The 26339-nt window shown below is 43.9% G+C and overlaps 1 long non-coding RNA gene across 1 annotated transcript; it reads right to left on the reverse strand.

Annotated features, from left to right (window-relative positions):
* Positions 1 to 945: 945 nt before the first annotated feature.
* Positions 946 to 24617, reverse strand: LOC138662784 (uncharacterized). Its single transcript, XR_011318072.1, has 3 exons — positions 24547 to 24617; positions 1848 to 2018; positions 946 to 1433 (listed from the first exon to the last, which is right to left on the reverse strand). It is a non-coding gene; the product is annotated as an uncharacterized lncRNA (long non-coding RNA).
* Between the last annotated feature and the right edge of the window lie 1722 nt (positions 24618 to 26339).

The following is a 26339-nucleotide window of genomic DNA, read 5'->3' on the forward strand; positions in this document are numbered from 1 at the left end:
AGCCAGAAAGCACAGCGGTAACGTCACCGCTCTGCTTTCCGGCTGACCGGCGCTGACAGTGCAGAGGAAAGCAGAGCGCCGGAGGACAGACAGCTGAAGGTAAGTATGTAGTGTTTGTTTTTTTAACGTTTACGCTGGTAACCAGGGTAAACATCGGGTTACTAAGCGCGGCCCTGCGCATAGTAACCCGATGTTTACCCTGGTTACCGGGGACCTCGGGATCGTTGGTCGCTGGAGAGCTGTCGGTGTGACAGCTCTCCAGCGACCAAACAACGACGCTGCAGCGATCGCCATCGTTGTCGGTATCGCTGCAGCGTCACTTAGTGTGACGGTACCTTTAGTCTTCATGTATGTCTGGGCCCACTTCAACCGTTTCTGCTTGTGGACACTTTAGGGGTGGCCGAATAGTAGGTTTATGCACCACAGCAAGCCTTTCAAGGATCCTACACCTTGAGGTTCTAGGGAATCCAGAGGCACCAGCAGCTTCAAATAACTGTTTGCTGGTTTGTAATGGTATTTTATCAGCTGCTCTCTTAATCCAATAAACTTGCGGCAGAAACCATCCTTATTCTGCCTTTATCAGCACGAACACGTCTGAGCTCAGAATCAGCCTCAAATCTCTTCACAGTACGATGATCATGCTTAAGTTTTCGGGAAATATCTATTGTTTTCATCCCTTGACCAAGGCATTGCACTATTTGATGCTTTTCAGCAGCAGAGAGATCCTTTTTCTTTCCCATGTTACTTGAAACCTGTGGCCTGCTTAATAATGTGGAACATCAGTTTAGTTTTCCTTTAATTAGAATCACCTGGAAAATTAATTATCACATGTGTTTAAGATTGATCTCAGTGATCCATTGAGCCCTGAGACACAATACCATCCATGAGTTTATTTGAAAAACAAAACAATTAAATCTTTATGACACTTAAATCCAATTTGCACAATAATTTGGAACACGGTGTACAGCTCTGGCAAAAATGAAGACACAACTGCAAAATGTTAAGTTTGTCTGAAAAAAAGAAAAGTGGTAAAAAAAACCCTCAGTGCTTTCAGACCTGAAAAAATGCAAAGAAAACAAGTTCATAATCATTTAGAAACAACAATACTAATGTCTTAACTCAGGAAGAGTTCAGAAATCAATATTTTGTGGAATAATCATGATTTTTAATCACAGCTTTCATGCGTCTTGGCATGCTTTCCACCAGTCTTTCACACTACTTTTGGGTGACTTTATGCCACTTCTGGTGCAAAATTGAAGCAGTTCTTCTTTGTTTGATGGCTTGTGACTATCCATCTTCCTCTTGATTACATTCCAGAGATTTTCAATGGAGTTCAGGTCTGGAGATTGGGCTGGCCATGACAGGGATTTGATGTGGTGGTCCTTCATCCACACCTAGATTGACCAAGCTGTGTGGCATGGCGCATTGTCCTGCTGGAAAAACCAGCCCTCAGAGTTGGGAAACATTGCCTGAGCAGAAGGAATCAACTGTTTTTCCAGGATAACCTTGTATGTGGCTGGATTCATATGTCCTTCGCAAAGATTAACCTGCCCAATTCCAGCCTTGCTGAAGAATCCCCAGATCAACACCTGGTCGTCTAATGGTTAGATGGAGACTTGGAGAGGTGTACAAGCCACAGTGTCTTGCACCGACTGTGAAATTTTGTGGAGGAACGGTGATGATCTGGGGATGCTTTAGAAAGGCTGGAATTGGGCAGGTTGTTCTTTGCGAAGGACGTATGAATCAAGCCGCATACAAGATTATCAGACTGGAGACCATCGAGTTGGGAAGAGAATTTTGAGAGTTACACCACCAGGATGTAAAGTTGACTCTATTGTAGATATTACCTTTTCCAAGAAGCCCTGAGATCTTAGATCTTCACGCTGAGTCCCCAGACTGTTCAGTGTACCTTGACCAGGTTCAGATGGAGAAATTTGCCTTGAGACAGGAGGTTTTGGTGCAGACGGAGCTTCCATAATCTTCCTGTAGACAGTGTTATCATGAGCCAAAACCAGGCCCTGCAAGACCAAAATGGTGAACTCATTATGGTTTCTGCCTCCTTGTTCTTCATCTTGTTGACTACTCTCCAAACTAAAGGGGGGAACCAGACATACTAATATGCTCTTTTATCTTATGGAGCGCCTGTCTACCACCCAAGGATGGCTGATCTCCTGCAGTTAGCAAAATTTGGGAAATTTCTTATTACTTCTGGAGTACATAACTTTCACATCTGGCATGCCCATTTTGAGCCTGATGAGGTTGAAACATTTTGATTCAGTGTCCATTCCCCTAATTAAATGACATTGCCACTGAGCCAGACTTCTCCTAGGTTCAAAGTCCTATGTGTCTCCCAGTGTTTGCATGGGTACTACAGTTTCCACACACAAAGACATATGGCACTAAATAAAAAAGCATAATAAAGTACAGAAGTAAGTATGGCTTGTGTTTGTCCCCTGTTCTACAGATGTAGAGAGACAGAGGTAACTATTTTATGTTCCCTTCCCAAGAATTTATCACGTGGCCGACCCCAAAAGTTCACATTCCCCAAAATGGCGCCAATAGGCAATAAGTACCAATTTTCCTCCAAAAAAGTAAAAGCCCTCTTATCAATAAATTAAGTGATCTGTAATGACATAAGAATAGGAAAAAGTGTCCTTGAGATGATAATAAAGTATTAGATAACAGCTAGATTAAAGGGAACTTGTCCAAAAGAAAAAGAATGGACTAAACAAGGCCTGCACAACCGTATAATATGCAAAATATATAACATCATTTTATTAAACACCACAAGAAAAAGACATAAAAACACTTAAAATACAACAGTGTGTAGAACACCCCTATATATCCAAAAATACATGCAGCAGATAATATAGAAAAAACACACCTATAGGCTACTATGGGTGTATATATATACCACACCTACTAACAAATATATATATATGCCCCTGAAAAATACGTGCTATATACAAAAGGTAGAGACTCTAAGAATGTAAATACAGTTCCAAGATCACCTAATGGTGAGTCAATATGTCTAGATGGCACAAGAAGCATATATGCTGCAAAAACTATTGACACCTCAGTGTCTGAATGAAACTGAGGGTACCGTCACACTATACGATTTACCTACAATCACGACCAGCGATATGACCTGGCCGTGATCGTAGGTAAATCGTAGTGTGGTCGCTGGGGAGCTGTCACACAGACAGCTCTCCAGCGACCAACGATGCCGAGGTACCCGGGTAACCAGGGTAAACATCGGGTTACTAAGCGCAGGACCGCGCTTAGTAACCCGATGTTTACCCTGGTTACCAGCGTAAAAAACAAACAAACAGCACATACTTACATTCTGGTGTCCGTCAGGTCCCTTGCCGTCTGCTTCCCGCACTCACTGACTGCCGGCCGTAAAGTGAAAGTGAAAGCACGTCACCGCTGTGCTCTGCCTTCACTTTACGGCCGGCAGTCACTGAGTGCGGGAAGCAGACAGCAAGGGACCTGACGGACACCAGAATGTAAGTATGTACTTTTTTTTTTTTTTTTTAGTTTTACGCTTGTAACCAGGGTAAACATCGGGTTACTAAGCGCGGTCCTGCGCTTAGTAACCCGATGTTTACCCTGGTTACAAGCGAACGCATCGCTAGATCGCATCGCTAGATCGCTAGATCGGTGTCACACACACCGATCTAGCGATGCCAGCGGGAGATCCAGCGACAAAAGAAAGTTCTAAACGATCTGCTACGACGTACGATTCTCAGCAGGATCCCTGATCGCTGCTGCGTGTCAGACACAGCGATATCGTAACGATATCGCTGGAACATCACGAATCGTACCGTCGTAGCGATCGAAATGGCAGTGTGTGACGGTACCCTGACACAATACAGCAAGTGTAGAATATAGCCTAAAGGAAAAAAGGAATCAAAGCCCCCCTACTGGTATGAAAAGTGGCATCACGTCAACCAAATACTCAGCTGAATCTGGAGTGGAGTGGAGGGAGGGGGGGGCCCAAGGGCCAAAGAGCCAAAGAGCCAAGATAATGCTGCAGATAAAAGCGTCCTAGGTGACTGGCATATACCAAGGAGGGGGTGTGAGGAGAAGAGCCCCACGCGTATCGCCGCCGCAGCGGCTTCGTCAGGGGAAGTAAGATATGTGGTGAATCGCAAACACATAAATAGAGGCTATAATCAATATAATACCATACCGGTGTGCCGCTACCAGCTGGGAATAGGAGGGCGGAGATGGTGCGCAACCGCACATGGAGATGCAAGGAGAAAGTGAAAATGAAAGTAACGGAGGCCTACGTAGGACAAGAAATAACACAACGTAAAAGCAAAAAATTCCAGAGGGATAAAGCTGATTTTGAACAGGGGCTGGCATATAAATGGAGACACACGGGCAATGCCCGTCGGCCTAAATCTTTCAGGGGTAACCCTCCTCCAACAGCCTCAAAGTCTTCATTTAGAGATGAGAGCTCCAGCAATTTTTTTATCTTCTGCCGGGAGCGAGGTCGATCACGGACCAGACGGGGTGGAAAGCATAAGAAACGCAACAAAACGGTTCTCGCGACACAGGGGTCAAACAACTCCCCCCATTCGACACAAGTACCCTACCAGGCGGAAATAGAGGTTACGCCGATTTGCCATCAAGCTACATCTGTACCTGCATCTGGTCCAGCAACACTACAGGTTATAAATCTTTCAAAACATGTCCTCACACCTGTTGAATTATCTGTACTTCAGAGGGGTCTATCCTTTGTTCCTACGCATGGTGTGGACAAGTTTACTCTTATAAAAGATTTATATTTGTTTTGCAGAAAATTAACCTTCCAGGTCATGTACAGAAGACCCGACATCTTACAGACTATCCCTATGGACGAACGACAGACCTTCCAGCTTATTGGAGCTATTGGAGGAGAACGAATTAGGCTCCAACAGAAGAAAGTTCCCATATCGAAATAAATCTCTGAAGACTCCATCTTTCTCTTTGGTACCGGCTATTAAGATATTTTTCGAGTTGGTAAAACGGGACATCTTGGCCATGCCTGTCCGGGTAGGTGGTCCATCTAATCTGAGTTTAGAGGAAAAATGTGCCCTCACTGCACTAAAAAATAATAAGGACTTTACCATCAAAGAGGCGGATAAAGGGGGCAACGTGGTTTTATGGTCTATTCAACTTTATGAAGCCGAGGCGAAACGCCAGTTGAATAATATGCAATATTATCAAAAGCTTCCCTCTGACCCTACCTCTGTTTTTCTCTCCAAATATGAAAAACTACTCTGCAGAGCGCTACAGCTTGCCATCATCTCCCTGCAAGAGAAACAGTATCTGTGGGTGGCCAATCCGGTTACGGCGACATTCTACATGCTGCCGAAAATTCATAAAGACAGCTCTAGGCCCCCCGGGAGACCTATCGTGTCCAGCGTCGGCAGCATGTGTGAGAGGGCAGGTGAGTATTTGGACTATTTCTTACAGCCTATCGCCTCGTCACTCCCCTTGTTTGTCCGTGATTCTTCACACTTTATTGAAATTTGTGGTCAGGTTGTACTCCCCACTAATTTTCTATTGGTTACTTGTGATGTAGAATCACTCTACTCTAACATTGGCCACCAGGACGGTTTAGATGCGATTGCCTATTTTCTTGATAAAAAGACCTCCACAGACAGGGGCCACGACTCGTTTCTTCTGGACCTTATGTCTTTCGTTCTCCACCACAACTTCTTTCTTTTTGACAGGACTTATTATTTACAGCGATCAGGCGTGGCGATGGGCGCGAAGTGTGCACCAGCCTATGCTAACACCTTTTTAGGCTGGTGGGAGGATAAATTTGTCTATTCCTCCCCACTATTCGCTGCCCACGTCCACGCCTGGTTTCGTTTCATAGATGATGTCTTCATGATCTGGAAAGGTACTAAGGAGGAATGTATTATATTTTTTGATACCTTGAATTCTAACCCTTACAACATCTTCCTTACATATTCCATCTCTGCTAGCGATATCACCTTTCTGGACCTCAGGATCTTTCCACATGAACAGCACCTGGCAACGAATCTCTACAGAAAGCCCACGGCAACAAATGCGGTTCTGGAGTTCTCCAGTTTCCATCCATGGCATACAAAGGTGGGTGTGCCTACAGGACAATTTTTGCGCGTTAGGCGCAACTGCACTCTTGATTGCGACTTTTCGACCCAGGCTCGCAAGCTTTCGGATCGATTTCGGCATAGGGGTTACCCCAGACGTGTTATCTCGACAGCCTACCAAAGAGCGAGGGGACAGGATCAGAAGTCTCTATTATCTTCCAAAAGACGGAGTCAGGAGTCACAGACCAGATTCATTACCGATTTTAACAGTAATTGGAAACAGGTCAGTGCCATTCTGTCCAAACATTGGCAGATTCTCCGGACGGACACACAAACTGCAGAGATTACGACCAATAGACCTCTGCTAACAGCAAGACGAGCACCCAACCTTAGGAACCTTCTTAGTAGGAGTCACTTTCAAAGACCCACGGTGAAATTGAATAGGGGCATCACCCTAAGGGGTTCCTTCCCATGTGGGGATTGCAACATTTGCCCCCACATGGTTTTGACCCGTGACACTTTTGTACATCCTGTCCTTCTTAGTAGGCACCCTATTAGGTCATACATCAATTGCAGATCTAGAAATGTAGTTTACGCTCTTATTTGTCCTTGCAGGATGGTATACGTCGGCTAGACCACCCAAGAATTAAGAAAGCGGGTTCAGAAACATGTCTCCACCATACATCTAGCGACATCAGATCGGGGTAAGGGCAGGGTACTCACCCCGGTGGCCGAACATTTCTTGACTAAGCATGGGGGCTCTTCGACCAATTTAAAGGTGGTGGGCTTACAACAAATTGCCCCCAATGAGAGAGGGGGGGGGACAAACGGAAACATCTCCTGCAAATTGAGTCCAGATGGATTTTTCAATTGCAATCGGTAGCCCCCTCGGGTCTAAACGAAGAACTCCTTTTTACCAGGTTCCTGGGATAGCGTTGCTACCCTAGAGACTCTCTCTTTTCCTTCTCCCTCTTGCAATTGATCTTATGATATTTAAGACTTTCCTTGCCTCCTTCCTTCTTTTTTGCCTCTAGTTACCCACTGAGTTTGGATTTGCCCTCCGGCATCCTATCGCCTGGAATTAAGAAGAGTATCTCTCTATCTGGTTCTTTCCTGGTTTGCATGCCTGGACATCTGAGGCCTACACCCACCATGTGCTGAAATCGATGTACTAGTGGACTCTTCCATCAATGTGGATGTGGCAATGGTTATGTGTTTCGCAGGGGAGGATGGGCCGACTGAAACTGGACAACTTTTTCATACAACATCAAATGGGCCGTTGGCTCTCTTCTGTACATGACCTGAACTTTTCCTTCGTGGCATCAGGGATGGACTTTATTTGGACTGCCCATACTTCCTATAAGATCTTTTATATGTGTTGCAATTGTTCATCGCATCTTGAAATTGATTGCCCTCGGTCAGGATATGCACCTTTCATGGGAAATTGATCCGATTACATCTACCTCAAACAGGAATGATAGGATTCCCGTGCCTTACATTTGTTGTTTGTTACTATGTACTCAACATGTTTTTACTCCTCTCCATGTAGGTCCTTTATTGATTACTTGTCTTTCATCCACACTTTCCCTTTTGCTTACCGGGTCCTGATATACACAGTGCAGCTCTCTGCTTTTTATGCATGGGCTGTATTGGCCCAGTATGTGCGCTACACGGCTCCCTTATTTCTATTACACGGGCTGTGTATGCCCGGCGCTTGCGCAGTGCGGCTCAATCTTTGAGGCGCGTCTGCGCACGCGCCGACTCTTGTCCTACAGAGGCCTCCGTACTTTCATTTTTCACTTTCTCCCTGCATCTCCATGTGCGGTTGCGCACCATCTCCGCCGTCCTATTCCCAGCTGGTAGCGGCACACCGGTATGGTATTATATTGATTATAGCCTCTATTTATGTGTTTGCGATTCACCACATATCTTACTTCCCCTGACGAAGCCGCTGCGGCGGCGATACGCGTGGGGCTCTTCTCCTCACACCCCCTCCTTGGTATATGCCAGTCACCTAGGACGCTTTTATCTGCAGCATTATCTTGGCTCTTTGGCTCTTGGGCCCCCCCCCCTCCCTCCACTCCACTCCAGATTCAGCTGAGTATTTGGTTGGCGTGATGCCACTTTTCATACCAGTAGGGGGGCTTTGATTCCTTTTTTCCTTTAGGCTATATTCTACACTTGCTGTATTGTGTCAGTTTCATTCAGACACTGAGGTGTCAATAGTTTTTGCAGCATATATGCTTCTTGTGCCATCTAGACATATTGACTCACCATTAGGTGATCTTGGAACTGTATTTACATTCTTAGAGTCTCTACCTTTTGTATATAGCACGTATTTTTCAGGGGCATATATATATTTGTTAGTAGGTGGTATATATATATACACCCATAGTAGCCTATAGGTGTGTTTTTTCTATATTATCTGCTGCATGTATTTTTGGATATATAGGGGTGTTCTACACACTGTTGTATTTTAAGTGTTTTTATGTCTTTTTCTTGTGGTGTTTAATAAAATGATTTTATATATTTTGCATATTATACGGTTGTGCAGGCCTTGTTTAGTCCATTCTTTTTCTTTTTCTTCTGGATATATATATTAGTGGACTGGGCATTGCACCCGCTGCATATTTACAAGACAGCTAGAGTGCACCCTTAACCCATACATTTAAAGGGAACTTGTCAACATGTTTTTACATGTGGAAGTATTGGTAAAATAAAAAAAATCCATTTGAAAATGGAGCCTGCCGTGCCTGTGCAGTACAGCTATCGGCAAACTGATAGCTGCTACTGCGCGGGTGGCGCCATCTTGCAGGAGGACATTTTTTTCTCTAGCAAGATGGTGCTGCCTGTGCTATAGCAGCTATCAGATTGCCAATAGCTGCTACTGCGCAAGCACGGCAGGCGCCGTTTTCAAACAGATTTTTTTTTACGAATATCAGGAGAACAGCAGAGAAATGATAAACACAGTGCATATGCTATTATGCTGCAGCGTTTGTGCCACCGCTGGCCCCTGCCTTCAGAAGGTTTTATTTTTTTTCACAGTCAGTGAGGGATCAGTGATCTGTCAGCAGTCTGCATTATGAATAGCTAATCAGAGCACCACATGAAGACCCCCACAGGCCGCCCCGGAGCACGGCCATATCATTAATTGAAAACTGAAAATAAAGATTAAAGAACAACCACAAGACTAATTTAATCAACCACAGTTTCATTGTAATCAGAATAACGGCGCCGACCTGACACTGTCTGTAGGTTACTGTGCACAATCCTGCCGACAGGTTCCCTTTAAAGCAGGGGTCCCCAACCTGTAGCTCGGGAGCCACATGTGGCTCGCGGTCCCAAGAATTGTGGCTCGCGACTGTCTGCCGGCTTGGTGCATTAGCTCCAGGTCTAGCAAACAGGTATGAAGATCACATTTCAAAATTGTGAATTTTTGAATAGCCCAGCACAGAAGATCAGATCTCGATGCATATATACTGATCTTAGGGGTTTAGAGATGTTTTAGGTATGGTACGCTGGAGGATGATACTACCTATTAGAGGAGGTTCTTGAAGCTGGATGCAACAGTGTGTTGGGAGTCCTTGATGGGATAATACTGAATTGGGGCATTGTGGGAACCCCTGGATTTCAGTGTACTGCTTTGGAGTGATTTCTGTGGAAAAGCTTCGGTTATCATTATACCCGTAATGGTGGCTTTGGTTGACACGACTTTGTGGGGGACAGAAGCAGAATGTTGCTCGTGACCCCCTCTCAGAGATAAATGTGGTTCGCGACCCTCTCTCAGTGCTGAATGTGGCGCTCAAGGTCAAAAAGGTTGGGGACCGCTGCTTTAAAGAATGATGCTGGTAGGTTACTTCTGTTATAAGAATTCTTTGAATTCTGTTTTTCCCTATTTATAACAAGAGTCTAAGCTGGCGGTATGTTAACAAATGGATCTCTGGTGAGAGCTATGTAGGTGGAAATACCCTCCTGACATTGGGAATTCGGCATATCGCTTCCCAGCCCAACGGTTAAAAAAGGAAAAAGGTTAGTTATTCATGGTTTGATTAAAATGGTTACTAAATGGTGTGACAAAGTTCCATCCAGCAAAAGGTTATTTATGCCAGTGCTTTATTTGTAAAGTGGATTGGGAGGATGGATGGTTGGAGGTCTCCTGCCAGCTCATCAGTCTTGTTAGATGTGGAGGATTGATGGGGGAAGTATTCCAAGCGCACTGACTCTGATAGATTTCTCTTGATTGGCATATGGGATCTTATTGGGAAAAACACATACATAAAAACATGCTGGCAGACTCCATTAATTCATTTAAGTACAGTAATAGTTGTTTTTTGCTAAATCTTACACTGAATTTGACTTCTAACTTTGCATCAGCTATAGAATTCACTTCTGTTCAGTGCTTGTTGTCACTCCCGGCTTAGTTATGCACCTTATACCACCTGCCAAGAAGAGTAGGATGAGATAAATGACAACTGCTCTGAGCACATTTCTGGTAATGGAAAAAAAAAGGTCAGCTTTCCTTCACTTGGAGCAAAATCTCAGTTTGATGCCTCTACTATACAACCTAAAAAACATTGCTGAAAAATTTGGTGTGTCTTTTGACTATCTAATCCAGGGGTGGAAAACCTTTTTTCTGCCAAGGGCTAGTTGAATATTTATACCATCCTTCAGGGGCCATAGAAGATTATCAACTTGAAAATGACCCTGCTATATTTGGTCAAACATTTAATTAAGTCACCCCTAAAGTGATGGCTGGAGCGGCTTCTCTTTGGTACGACTGTGATGTTAGGTGGTAGAGATGCCGTTTCTACTTGCAACTTCTTTTTCAGGTTTATGCCAGTCAGTCTGGAGTGCAGGCGACTCTTTGCGATGATAAGTTGAAAATAAATAAATAAAGAACTTGCAACCGTAAGTTGTTCCAAGAACAGACGTATGTTAAACTGCATGTTTCCTCACAGACATTCATCACTGCTCACATTCAAAAAACTCAAGCAGTGGGAGATCTGCATTATATACATCACATAGGAGACATCGAGACTGCAGTATACATCACATAGGACACATCGAGATGCGTGAATATACAGTGGGGAAAATAAGTATTTGATATGGTGTGCCCTGGGCATCCAATAAAATTGAAATGAAGGGGGGGAATAAAGTTTATAGGGGATTAGTTTGTGACGCTACCCATGGTATTTGGCAGCAAGAAGATGGCCGATCCAGGTCCACTGGGGTAGTTAGTGACGCAGCAGAGATGTTACAGCTCTCCACGGGTAGAGCTAGGCCCCAGGGCAGTTAAAGAGTTAAAGTCAATGGTGGTGACTGTTTTAGTGCAGGGTAGGTGACGCAGTAAATAATTCTGAAGACATAGCAGGGTGCAGTTTCACACTTTACTCACAGTTCTTGGGTACAGTCCCCAGCCGGGTGCTGTGTCCTCCGGGTCTGTGGTCCAGCCAGCTCTCAGGTAATTTGGCGTTCACTTCGCTGAGATCCCCTTTCTTATGTTCCTTCCCTGGCCGTCTCTCTGGACTGGCTTTGCCCTCCTGCCCTGCGCCTCACACACAGTGTCCCAAGCCAGCAGCCTCCGATCCTGTCGGGCAACATCCTCCTGGTCCCCTGGATTCTATGTGGCTGCCTTTTCAGGGAGCGTGTGTGGATGTGGCTGTGGCACATACAGATATCACAGCCTCCGGCTTGCTAGCTGGGTCTTGTAGTTCCTCCACTAGTCTGGGGGCTGGTCCCCCCACTACGACCTGGTCCGATCACCCGACTATGCTTAGCATGGATTCGGCGCCCAGGGTGGATTCCTCTCTTCTTTGGCCCCTAGGACAACTTCCTTCCTTTTCTCAGGAGCTTCTCTCTCCATTTCCACTCCTCCTTACAAGTCCTCACTAACTCCTCTTCTAACTGTCACTCCCTCCACCCACACCTTCTGCCTAGTTCCCCTTCCAGCCTGAGATGGGGCCCTCCCTCAATAGGGTCCGCCCAGATCCCCTGGCCTGGAGTGGTGTTGGATGCTAGTGTGGGTCTCGGGTAGTGCCCCCTCCTTACCCGAGAGCAGAGTACCACACCTCTGCTGAGGTGCAGTACCTCTGTGGCAACTGGACCCTCAGGGGCGCCACAGATACACTGACAATTTTGCAAGTTTTTACACCTACAAAGAATAGAGAGGTCTGTAATTTTTATTGCAGGTATACTTCAACTGTGAAAGACAGAATCTTAAAAACATACAGAAAATAACATTGTATGATTTTTAAATAATTTGCATTTTATTGCATGAAATAAGAAGTTGATACAATAGAAAAACACAACTTAATATTTGGAACAGAGACCTTTGTTTGCAATTACAGAGGTCAGACGTTTCCTGTAATTCTTGACCTAGTTTGCACACATTTCAGTAGGGATTTTGGCCTAATCCTCCATACAGATCTTCTCCAGATCTAGAAAGCAACACTGAGTTTCAGCTCCCTCCAAAGATTTTCTATTGGGTTCAGGTCTGAAGATTGGATAGGCCACTCCAGGACCTTGAAATTCTTCTTACAGAGCCGCTCCTTGTTTGCCCTGGCCGTGTGTTTCAGGTCATTGCCATGTTGAAAGACCCAGCCACAAACTATCTTTAATGCTCTTACTAAGGGAAGGAGATTGTTGACCAAAATCTTATGATACATGACCCTATCCATCATCCCTTCAATACGGTACAGTAGTCGTGTCAACTTTGCAGAAAAGCACCCCCAAAGTAAGATGTTTCCCCCACCATGCATCACAGTTGGGACGATGTTCTTGGGGTTGTACTCATCCTTCTGCCTCCAAACACGGTGAATGCAGTTGATCTCAAAAAGTTATATTCTGGTCTCATCTGACCACATAGCCTTCTCCCATGCCTCCTCTGGATCATCCAGATGGTCATTGGGGGACTGAAATGGGGTAGGACAGGTGCTGGCGCGACCAGGGGGACCTTGCGTGCCCTGCAGGATTTTAATCCATGACGGTTTAGTGTGTTACTAACGGTAATGTTTGAGACTGTGGTCCCAGCCAGTGGCGTAGGAAGGGGGGTGCGGGGGGGGCGGTCCGCCCCGGGCGGCACAATGCTGGGGGCGGCCGGCGCTGCAGGAGAAGAAGATAAAAAAAAAAAAAAAAAAAAAGATGCCCCTTTAAATCTTCGGGCGGCGCCGTCCGCCGCCACGACCAGGGTCAGCTCCCCCCACCCCCGGGTCCCGCCCCCACCCCCGCCCCCGCCCCCCGCTCTAATACTCACCTCTCCTGGTTCCTGCGGCTTCAGCGTCCTCTGACTCTGCGACGTCTCAGAGCAGAGGGCGCGATGACGTCACTACTGTGCGCGCCGCTCTGCTTCTCTGTCCTGAGCGTCGCAGAGCCGGAGAGACGCTGACTGCACCGGACCTGCGCTGGGAACGGGAGAGGTGAGGATTTTACTTTTTTTTTTTTTTTCTTTATGTCTGACTGTCTGGGGCTGGGGCAATGCTGGAGACCATGGGGCAGATTGCTGGACACACTGGGGCAGTACTGGAGACCATGGGGCAGAATGCTGGACACACTGGGGCAGTACTGGAGACCATGGGGCAGATTGCTGGACACACTGGGGCAATACAGGAGACTATGGGGCAGATTGCTGGACACACTGGGGCAATACTGGAGACCATGGGGCAGAATGCTGGACACACTGGGGCAATACTGGAGACCATGGGGCAGAATGCTGGACACACTGGGGCAATACTGGAGACCATGGGGCAGAATGCTGGACATACTGGGGCAATACTGGAGACCATGGGGCAGATTGCTGGACACACCGGGCCAATACTGGAGACCATGGGGCAGAATGCTGGACACACTGGGGCAATACAGGAGACCATGGGGCAGATTGCTGGACACACCGGGGCAATACAGGAGACCATGGGGCAGATTGCTGGACACACTGGGGCAATACTGGAGACCCTGGGGCAGATTGCTGGACACACTGGGGCAATACTGGAGACCCTGGGGCAGATTTCTGGACACATTGAGGCAATGCTGGAGACCCTGGGGCAGACTTCTGGACACACTGGGGCAATGCTGGACACTGGGGCAGATTGCTGGACACACTGGGGGTAATATACTGGACACACTGGGGCAATGCTGGACACTGGGGGTAATATGCTGGACACACTGGGGCAGACTGCTGGACACACTGGGGAAAGGCTGGACACTGGGGCAGATTGCTGGACACACTGAGGGCAGATTGCTGGACACACTGGGGGTAATATGCTGGACATACTGGGGCAGATTGCTGGACAACATGGGGGTAATATGCTGGACACACTGGGGGCAGGACTTGAGGCATGGGCAGAATGTAGATACGGGGCATGATTGGAGACACGGGGCAGGATTGGATCATGGGGCAGGACGGATACGATGGAGGCTGGTGGGGCAGGATGGGGAGATCATATGGGGTAGAATGGATACTCATGAGGGCAGGATACGACAACATATGGCTGGAGCCAGGAATGAGATAAACGGGGCCAGGGTGGGGAATATTATTACCATAGGGGATAATTAAGGGATATTGTTACTGCAGTGATGTATTTATTTTATTTTTTGAGTATACTGTTTTAAATGGGGGGGCGGTCCTGTTACTGTGCAGAGTGACACTATATCACCTTTTTTTCTTCATGTGGTGTAATGTAGAAGTTGTGAAAAATTAAGTAATGTGTTCTGCAAGCGGAGCTCGAGATAACTGTGTTATTTCCTGCAGAAACGAGTCCTGGCTGGAAGGAATGATGGCGGTCTGTGCTGGATGAAAGATGAAGGACTTCACCTAGAGACGTCACTGGTGAGTCAGTGTTACCTATACACTGACACTATACACTGTATACTATATAGAGGTCCTGTGTATAATGTCACCAGTGATCTCTGTATTACCTCTACACAGACACTGCATACTAAGTACAGATCTCCTGTGAATACTGGCACTTATGGTGATAGTATTGTGGTTTTTTTTTTATTACTGATCAGTATTGTAGTATTCAGTCACTATGTGGTGGTAATATGTGGTCTGGAAATGGTGCGGTGGTATTTGTCCCTTGTATGTAGTATTATTCGGTCACTATGTGGCCTGGTCATGGTGTGGTGGTATTAAGTCACAGGTGTGGCATGTGGGGGTGACACCATTAGGCCCAGTTTAAGTTCTACAAAACAGGAAAACCATTTTTGGTAACCTTTGTGTGTATTGAGCTGGGGGGGAGGGGGGAGGGGGATGGGGGGGGGGGGGGGCGCCAAACTCGGGATCAGCCCCGGGCGGCAAAAGCTCTAGCTACGCCTCTGGTCCCAGCTCTCTTCAGGTTATTGACAAGGTCCTCCTCTGTAGTTCTTGGCTGATTCCTAACCTTTCTCAGAATCATCCTTACCTCACATGGCGAGATCTTGCATGGAGCCCCAGGCAAAGGAAAATTGACAGTCATCTTGTGTTTCTTCCATTTTCTCATAATTGTGCCTATTGTCCTGTTGCCCATCCCAGCCTTATGCAGGCCTACAATTTTGTCCCTGGTGTCCTTAGGCAGCTCTTTGGTCTTGGCCATGGTGGAGAGGTTGGAGTGTGATTTATTGAGTGTGTGGACAGGTGTCTTTTATACTGGTAATGAGTTAAAACAGGTGCAATTAATACAGGTAATGAGTGCAGAGTAGGAGGCTTCTTAAAGAAAAACTAACAGGTCTGTGAGAGCCACTTGCTGGTTGGTAGGTGATCAAATACTTATTTCATGCAATACAATGCAATTATTTAAAAATCAAACAATGTGACTTTTTTGCTTTTTTATTTTTAGATTCTATGTCTGAGTTGAAGTGTAAATACATTAAAAATTACAGATCTCTCCATTCTTTGTAGGTGGGAAAACTTGCAAAATTGTCGGTGTATCTGCTTATTTTCCCCACTGTATATCACATCGGAGACACCAAGACTGTTGTATACACATTCCATACGAGACTCCAAGACTGCTGTATATACATCACATAGGAGACTCTGATACTTCTGTATAGAAATCACATACGAGACAAGGGACAGGGACAGCAGGACATGGTGTCAATAACCACTTGGTGGCCAGAGGGCAAGCAGGCTCCTGGTTACCATTTCCTACCAGATCATGGCATAACTACAATGGCTTTTTTTCCTCAAGCCTGCACCACTGGCTACACACTGTACCTCCTTAGTCTCCATGTTATAGTAACAATATTGTGAATAATATCACTCTAATATCTCTCTTGCTGGGGTATGGAGGAGAACTTGGAGGGAGACTTGGTGATGCCATCTATATCTGCCTCGGTGGTACACACTGTTCACCACATGTCTCGTTAGCTCCAGACCGGGACGTAGACTATCGCCAATCTGTTATGTGACCTAGTCTTTTGGACGTACGTCGTGTATCACATATACTCTCAACTCAGACAATTCCCTGAAATCACCAGAGTAAAGATCTGGCCAATTCAACGTTAGCGAACATGGCCACAGTATAACATTTACAAGACACGAACCGGGTCCAAAATACACAAAACATCAATAGCGGATCAGCCACACATATTACACCACAACTTGGTATTAATAGCATTGAAAATTGGCAATTTTTCCACCTAAATGAAAAGCTGTGTAATTCTAGAACCCGATGCGATCAGATCAGCATTTACAGGAATGTGTCGCAGCTAAAATCCAGGTGTGGCTGCACCTCAGGAAGCTGAGACCATAATGAACACACTGGGAGGGACATACCTGCATCTATATAACGCTGGAGGGAAACGTGCAACCTTGCTCTAATTCTATAGACTGAACATGACAACTCTGTGGCTGGCGGCTGTGCTCCTGTGTACGCTGTACGTGTCTGACGGTAAGATACCCTGGATGATGAGCAAAGCGTGAGCAACCTATAGTCTGCCTGTAGCAAATACATGGATGACGTGAGGACTTCAGAGAAGAAGCCTCAGAAGCCTCTCGGCCGAGTCTTGTGCCAGTGATTTCACTGCAAATTTGATGTAGATATAGTATAGAAAGCTCTCTGCCTCCCGGCTGTCTCTTCCCTCTCTCAACCTCTTATCACTTCTCTTCTCTATCTTTTCTGTTTCTTCTCTCTCTTCTATTTCACCTTTTCTCTATCTAGTTCCCTCTTCTATCTCTTTTTCTCTCTCTCATCTATCTTTTCTATTATCGCTCTCCCCTCCAATCTCTTTATCTTTCTATTTCTTCTCCCTCTTCTACACCTGCTCTCCTCTATTTCTTTTTGCTCTTCTATCTCCTCTCTCTTCACCTCAAACATTAGTTTATTTCTCTTATCTTTTTTTGTCTCTCCCCTTTTACTTATAATTGTAATAATATTATGATAGTAGCTATAGTATCATCATAATATATATATATATATATATATATATATATATATATATATATGTATTTTTTCTACTTTTGGAGGCCTCTTCACTGGTTTCTTACGGAAGTATTACAACCACATTAGGACTGTGTGTATGTGTATATATACATTTAATAATAGACAAGTATCTCAGTGGTTTGATAGTATATTTACTACTGTAATGTTATCACCATTATAAGTATTAGGTTACATTCGGATGACAATAATAGATTTAGAGGTATTTATATGTTTAATGTAAAGTTGTTTTAGACTTCTATGGGCCACTCATATGCAAAAATGGATCTTTGACACATACTTAGTAGGTTTATGTTTGGATACCATTTCTTTTTTTACAGTACTTTTGTGGCTTTCTTACCTATTGGTTATTTTTTTTTTTTTTTTTTTTAACAATGGAAGCCAAATGGCAAAATATTCAACTTTATGCTGCATTGCACAAACATGACTTTGCGGGGTGGACATGTAAATGCCAGAGGCGCCCAGGTTGCCGGCACTGGAGCTCTGGCCGAAGAAGTTCACAGGATTCTGGTCCTGTTGGCAAAGATTCCCAACGTCAACGTTGGATCAGGATCCTGTGAATCTTATTGCTCAACTGTAAAAGCGATTGTATGAGTAAAGTAGAGAGTTGGCAACATATATTAGGTGCATCTTGATATAGTTGAATCCACTTTTGCCTTTAACGTATTTTATGGTGCCACTGATAAATCTCCTTGTATATGTTCATACTGACATTGTGTCAGTGAATCAGATTTTTTTTTTATCTCGTTTTCACTTTTTATTAACAGGATAATAAAAGGAAATGTACAAAAAAATTAAAAATGTGCAAATATTTCCTTTTCCTTAAATTCCATACACCACCCCTCACGTAGTGCAAACAAATCAGAACTGCATAAATGATAAAAATGTAATTTGATAGTGCTGACGGGGTACAGCACTATCACTGCCAGTCACATAAACTAAAAATGGAAGGGAACGGCGCATGCACAACATTCTCAGGTCGGCCAGAACCTCCAGTGATCACACTCCTATCACCGCTCTCAGAGTAAGGAGCAGACATGAGATATTTGTTGGCAGACCTGGGCAATGTTGGTGGGCGTCTAGAGCCCACCATTCAGATTTAGTTTTCTACACTTTGCCTTGATTAGTTAGTACTTAATTTAGACTAGGGCTCCATGTTGGGTTTTGGTAAAGTTGTGGGATTGTTGTGCCTTCAATGTTTCCCCAATGGTTGAAAAAAAAGATGCAAATGATTGTTCATAAAAAATCATTTCAAGTCAGATAAAGAAGAACTTGAGCATTTGGGAAAACTGTTTGTGAACCAAATTTCTGTCAAATTGATCTAATAAAAACCTAACTAAAATTAGGCAACAATAAGTCAGTTATTGAAATCAGTGCTTGAGCCTTGTGTTTTGGATGGACAATACCTTCTAACAAATGGACATTGAAGGGTGTAGAGGCGCATGGAATGGGCATAGGGGGGCACAGAAAATGTTTATTCCACAGCCAGTGACCCCCAGATGCCCATCTCTAGAAGTTGTCAAGTATTGGTAGCTGGCATGTTCTCACTATTTTTAATGCATTTTCCCTCATTTAAGTTGGTTTCCACTTTCAGCAGCATTTTCCATTTCAAGCACATCATGTTGCACCCAACTGGGAGAAAAAATTTCGAGAAAACATTTGGAGAAAGTGAAGCGTTATGAAATTCAGAAACAGGATGGTAATTGTCACCTTCAGGCTATAGTGTAAGTATCCGGTGTGATGGATGAATGATATTCAACTTCGATCTTGTTAAAACTCAGCCTTAAAAATGGATAATTTAGAAGCATGAACGACGATCACTATGGATGTGCCCCAAAGGGATTGTTCTCCCAGAGACAACCCATTCAGCTTAGAGCCACTATGGCTTCCAGCCAGTACCTCTGGCAAAGAGCTGACTTTGCTGGGTATCCATGGTCAACTGGACAAATCTATCACATTCAGAAGAATGGTAACCCTTGTAATTCAGCGGCAAGTTTGCTAGAGATGGAAACACTATTAGGCCGGTGTCACATTTGCGAGTGCAATGCGAGAGACTCACGCTAGTCTCTCGCCTCAATACTCGGCACTGCCTCCGGCACTCGGGAACGGAGCGTGCGGCTCCATGTACTTCTATGCAGCTGAATGCTCCGGTCCAGAGTGCCGGCGGCAGTGCAGGGCATTTAGGCGAGAGACTCGGACGAGTCTCTAGCATTGCACTCGCAAGTGTGACCCCTGCCTTAGGGAGTGGCTCTTAGTTTTGACTCATTGAGATGAGTCTGATCGGAGCCCCCATATGACATTTGCGTAAATCTTGTTTCTTTCGCCATTTTCATTTGTCCCATTCAGTTTCGTAAAAACTGGCAGAATCTGCATGTTCACCTCTCTACCCAAAAACTAGGACATTAAACCCCCATCCAGTTATCCTTTAGGCCTCTTTCACATATCAGTTTTTTGCCATCAGTCACAATCCATCAAATTTTTAAAAAAACGGATCTATGCAGATTGTGAAAAACTGATGCGACGGATCCATTTTTTCACCGGATACGACTAGCTGATCTGGCTAATTGGATCCTAAAAAATCAGAGTATGCTCAGTTAAAAAAAAGCGGATCCGGCGCCATAGGCTTCCATTCTAGCAAACGACGGATTGTGACGGATCCTCCACTGTCCATTTTTTCGACGGACACAAAAGTGTTACTATGTCCATTGTCTCAGGACGCCGGAAAAACAATTTTCGACGGATCCGGCGAAGGACAGATGAAACATGAGGCCATCCGTTGCAATCCGTTGCTAATACAAGTCTATGAGAAAAAAAAAACGGATCCGGTGACATCAGTGGCAAAAAAAAATGATTTCTGAAAGGGGCCTTATCTGACTTTTCTTTCTTTTTTTTTTTTTAATGGATACAAGATTTGGATTTCTTGTAATAGTTTATTGTATTTTACAGCTTGTACACGAATGATCAGACCCTATGTATTAATCCTAAGAACTTGCGGGTACAGCAGTGGATCCAAAGGAAAAATAAGAAAAATTCTGCTGATGAAGTACCGAAAAAAAATAAGCCAGGAAGAAAAAAGAAAAATAGAAAGAACAAGAAGAAAAAGATAAAAAAAATAAAGAAACAGCTGAGATAACTGCTACTAGTACCCTCACTCCAGATTGATATAATAATACCTGTACCCAAGGAAGTTATGCCCTGTCCTGCATTGGTACTGCAAACTTTATTTGCCAGATGTAACATTTTATCTGGAAAATGCACAAATTAATTCATATCTTATTTTTGCATAATGAAAAATTTTGGATAATGATGACGACGTGGGGCCGTTGCGCTCTACTCCATTGGGACTTCAGCTCTTATTGTACAGAGGACATAAATCAGTCAATCAATCAGTGAACCTTTATGATAATTAGCAAAAATATATTATATTACTTTATAGAGTTTATTTGCTATTATCTTCTACATAAAAGTAACCTTTTAATATTACTGCAAATTATTACTAATCCCGCATTACGGCTCGTATGCACTAATAAGCAGCATTCACAATTCTATAGGCCTCTGGTCTGACATTTCCTGGCACTTTCCTCACACTTGTTAGGCCGGCATCACACTCAGCGTATAAAAATACGGTCCGTAATTTAGTGTTTGTTTTTTTTTACATTTACACTGGTAACCAGGGTAAACATCGGGTTACTAAGCGCGGCCCTGCGCTTAGTAACCCGATGTTTACCCTGGTTACCCGGGGACTTCGGCATTGTTGGTGGCTGGAGAGCTATCTGTGTGACAGCTCTCCAGCGACCACACAGCGACGCTGCAGCGATCGGCATCATTGTCTAGATTGCTGCAGCGTCGCTAAATGTGACGGTACCTTTACAGAAATCTGTAATTTTCACCTGTCAATCCCTTTAATAACAATGTGTCTTCTATGTGATCTTCTAAGCTCATTAGTGCCCGGCCAGCTCTACTACCCCACTTCATTCTATATTATACGTCTGGTATAGCGACTGTATACGTTGCAGAACTGTGAATGCAGCACTGGAGAGAATATAATGGTAACTGAGAATCAGTAATGAAATGTGTTTAACAAAGTTACTCGACTATGTCATAGTAACATAGTAACATAGTAACATAGTTAGTAAGGCCGAAAAAAGACATTTGTCCATCCAGTTCAGCCTATATTCCATCATAATAAATACCCAGATCTACGTCCTTCTACAGAACCTAATAATTGTATGATACAATATTGTTCTGCTCCAGGAAGACATCCAGGCCTCTCTTGAACCCCTCGACTGAGTTCGCCATCACCACCTCCTCAGGCAAGCAATTCCAGATTCTCACTGCCCTAACAGTAAAGAATCCTCTTCTATGTTGGTGGAAAAACCTTCTCTCCTCCAGACGCAAAGAATGCCCCCTTGTGCCCGTCACCTTCCTTGGTATAAACAGATCCTCAGCGAGATATTTGTATTGTCCCCTTATATACTTATACATGGTTATTAGATCGCCCCTCAGTCATCTTTTTTCTAGACTAAATAATCCTAATTTCGCTAATCTATCTGGGTATTGTAGTTCTCCCATCCCCTTTATTAATTTTGTTGCCCTCCTTTGTACTCTCTCTAGTTCCATTATATCCTTCCTGAGCACCGGTGCCCAAAACTGGACACAGTACTCCATGTGCGGTCTAACTAGGGATTTGTACAGAGGCAGTATAATGCTCTCATCATGTGTATCCAGACCTCTTTTAATGCACCCCATGATCCTGTTTGCCTTGGCAGCTGCTGCCTGGCACTGGCTGCTCCAGGTAAGTTTATCATTAACTAGGATCCCCAAGTCCTTCTCCCTGTCAGATTTACCCAGTGGTTTCCCGTTCAGTGTGTAATGGTGATATTGATTCCCTCTTCCCATGTGTATAACCTTACATTTATCATTGTTAAACCTCATCTGCCACCTTTCAGCCCAAGTTTCCAACTTATCCAGATCCATCTGTAGCAGAATACTATCTTCTCTTGTATTAACTGCTTTACATAGTTTTGTATCATCTGCAAATATCGATATTTTACTGTGTAAACCTTTTACCAGATCATTAGTGAATATGTTGAAGAGAACAGGTCCCAATACTGACCCCTGCGGTACCCCACTGGTCACAGCGACCCAGTTAGAGACTATACCATTTATAGCCACCCTCTGCTTTCTATCACTAAGCCAGTTACTAACCCATTTACACACATGTTCCCCCAGACCAAGCATTCTCATTTTGTGTACCAACCTCTTGTGCGGCACGGTATCAAACGCTTTGGAAAAATCGAGATATACCACGTCCAATGACTCACCGTGGTCCAGCCTATAGCTTACCTCTTCATAAAAACTGATTAGATTGGTTTGACAGGAGCGATTTCTCATAAACCCATGCTGATATGGAGTTAAACAGTTATTCTCATTGAGATAATCCAGAATAACATCCCTCAGAAACCCTTCAAATATTTTACCAACAATAGAGGTTAGACTTACTGGCCTATAATTTCCAGGTTCACTTTTAGAGCCCTTTTTGAATATTGGCACCACATTTGCTATGCGCCAGTCCTGCGGAACAGACCCTGTCGCTATAGAGTCACTAAAAATAAGAAATAATGGTTTATCTATTACATTACTTAGTTCTTTTAGTACTCGTGGGTGTATGCCATCCGGACCCGGAGATTTATCTATTTTAATCTTATTTAGCCGGTTTCGCACCTCTTCTTGGGTTAGATTGGTGACCCTTAATATAGGGTTTTCATTGTTTCTTGGGATTTCACCTAGCATTTCATTTTCCACCGTGAATACCGTGGAGAAGAAGGTGTTTAATATGTTAGCTTTTTCCTCGTCATCTACAACCATTCTTTCCTCACTATTTTTTAAGGGGCCTACATTTTCAGTTTTTATTCTTTTACTATTGATATAGTTGAAGAACAGTTTGGGATTAGTTTTACTCTCCTTAGCAATGTGCTTCTCTGTTTCCTTTTTGGCAGCTTTAATTAGTTTTTTAGATAAAGTATTTTTCTCCCTATAGTTTTTTAGAGCTTCAATGGTGCCATCCTGCTTTAGTAGTGCAAATGCTTTCTTTTTACTGTTAATTGCCTGTCTTACTTCTTTGTTTAGCCACATTGGGTTTTTCCTATTTCTAGTCCTTTTATTCCCACAAGGTATAAACCGCTTACAGTGCCTATTTAGGATGTTCTTAAACATTTCCCATTTATTATCTGTATTCTTATTTCTGAGGATATTGTCCCAGTCTACCAGATTAAGGGCATCTCTAAGCTGGTCAAACTTTGCCTTCCTAAAGTTCAATGTTTTTGTGACTCCCTGACAAGTCCCCCTAGTGAAAGACAGGTGAAACTGCACAATATTGTGGTCGCTATTTCCTAAATGCCCGACCACCTGCAGATTTGTTATTCTGTCAGGTCTATTAGATAGTATTAGGTCTAAAAGTGCTGCTCCTCTGGTTGGATTCTGCACCAATTGTGAAAGATAATTTTTCTTGGTTATTAGCAGAAACCTGTTGCCTTTATGGGTTTCACAGGTTTCTGTTTCCCAGTTAATATCCGGGTAGTTAAAGTCCCCCATAACCAGGACCTCATTATGGGTTGCAGCTTCATCTATCTGCTTTAGAAGTAGACTTTCCATGCTTTCTGTTATATTTGGGGGTTTGTAACAGACCCCAATGAGAATTTTGTTACCATTTTTCCCTCCATGAATTTCAACCCATATGGACTCGACATCCTCATTCCCTTCGCTAATATCCTCTCTTAAAGTGGACTTTAGACAAGACTTTACATAGAGACAAACCCCTCCTCCTCTCCGATTTTTACGATCCTTTCTAAACAGACTGTAACCCTGTAAGTTGACTGCCCAGTCATAGCTTTCATCTAACCATGTCTCGGTTATTCCCACTATGTCAAAGTTACCTGTAGATATTTCTGCTTCTAGTTCTTCCATCTTGTTTGTCAGGCTTCTGGCGTTTGCGAGCATGCAGTTTAGAGGATTTTGTTTTGTTCCAATCTCCTCACTGTGGATTGTTTTAGAAATGTTCTTACCTCCCTTCAGAGTATGTTTTCCTGGGTCGTCTTTGTTCGAGTCTAATGTTTTTCTTCCCGTCCCCTCTTCTTCTAGTTTAACGCCCTCCTGATGAGTGTAGCGAGAATGTCAATTCTATCTTTCTATAACATGTGAATCTTTATCTATACATCTATATATATAAAAGTAAAACGGTATTTAAAGGTGAATATTAACCTAAGGGTGCATATATACAGGCTGAAAGGAGGAACGATCGTTTCTTGAAAATCATGCCATTTAAACAGTCTATCAATCACCAGATATACGGGCAAAACTCTCGTTAGTCAGGTGAAACGATTTCTAAGCTATTTATAATGATTATAAATCATCGCTCTCGGCAGCACATCCTCCTGAGTAAGCAAGACGTGCTGCCCAGAACAGTGACAGTCTACGCGCACACAACAATCTAATAACTATCGTTCTATGCAATTGGGATGTTCAGTCGGCCTGTCTCAACAGACTATTAAACAATTGTCATTCATCTTCTATGTAGCCAATCAGCCGTTGTTTAACACGCCTGACAGGTAGTCTAAATACACCCTAAGCTTAAAGGGAACTTCTCACCTGATTGATGCTGCCCAAACCACGGACACCATGAATCAGACTGGCTGCAGCCAGGTATATTGTTCAGAAAAAAATATTATTTAACCCCTTCGCAACCTGTGATTTATAGGTACATCATAGGTCGTGTATCTCACGCAGCGCCGGAAATTCCTGGCACGTGACAGCTGATTTGATCAGCTATCACATGTCCGTAACGGCCGCAAGTGGAATCACAATCCACCCACGGTTGTTAACATGTTAAATTCTGCTGTCAATCTTTGACAGCGGCATTTAACTCGCACAAACCGGATGCGCGTCACATACCCCACACATCGGACCCCTGTCACATGATCGCGAGGCACCAATAGGTTGGCATGACAACCGGGGGTCTGCAGCTTCAAGTCTCCTAAGGAGATTATTGAAGGAAGTAAAAAGTAGAAAAAAAAATGTTTTAAAAAATATAAAGGTTCAAATCACCCCCTTTTTCCCCATTCAAAATAAATAATAATAATTGTGTTCTGCATTCAGAAACTCCGGATCTATCATAACATAAAAACAATTAATCAGATCAGTAAGGCTGTGTGCACATGTTCAAGATTTTTAGCGTTTTTTTAGCGTTTGTTCGGCAATTTCCGCTGAAAAAACGCTAAAAAAGCTTACATAAGTATCCCATCATTTTTAATGCATTCCGCATTTTTTGTGCACATGCTGTGTTTTTTCCCACAGCGGAATCACATTATGGAAAAAAAGCAGCATGTTCATTCTTTGTGTGGAATCGTGGGGATTCCGCACACATAGGAATTAATTGATCTGCTACTTCCTGCATTTGGCTATGCCCACCATGCGGGAAGTAAGTGGATCATGTGCGGTTGGTACCCAGGGTGGAGGAGAGGAGACTCTCCTCCAGGCCATGGGAACCATATAATTGTTAAAAAAAATAATTAAAATAAAAAATCTTGATATTCATTTCTCACCTTCCGGCGTCCCTTGCAGCCTTCCTGCTCCTCGAGATGCTCTCGTTCCCAGTGATGCCTTGCGAAAATGGCCTGTGATGACGTACGGTCTTGTGAGATGCTACATCATCTGTGGTCATTGCCACGAGGCATTATTGGGAACGGGAGCTGCCGGGAGCATTGCGAACAGCGGGAAGGCTGCCGGGGTCACCGGAAGGTGAGAATATCACAATTTTTTTTAAATTATTTTTAACATTATATCTTTTTACTATTGCTTC

Source organism: Ranitomeya imitator, chromosome 1 (genome assembly GCF_032444005.1).
Source record: "Ranitomeya imitator isolate aRanImi1 chromosome 1, aRanImi1.pri, whole genome shotgun sequence".
NCBI lineage: Eukaryota > Metazoa > Chordata > Amphibia > Anura > Dendrobatidae > Ranitomeya > Ranitomeya imitator.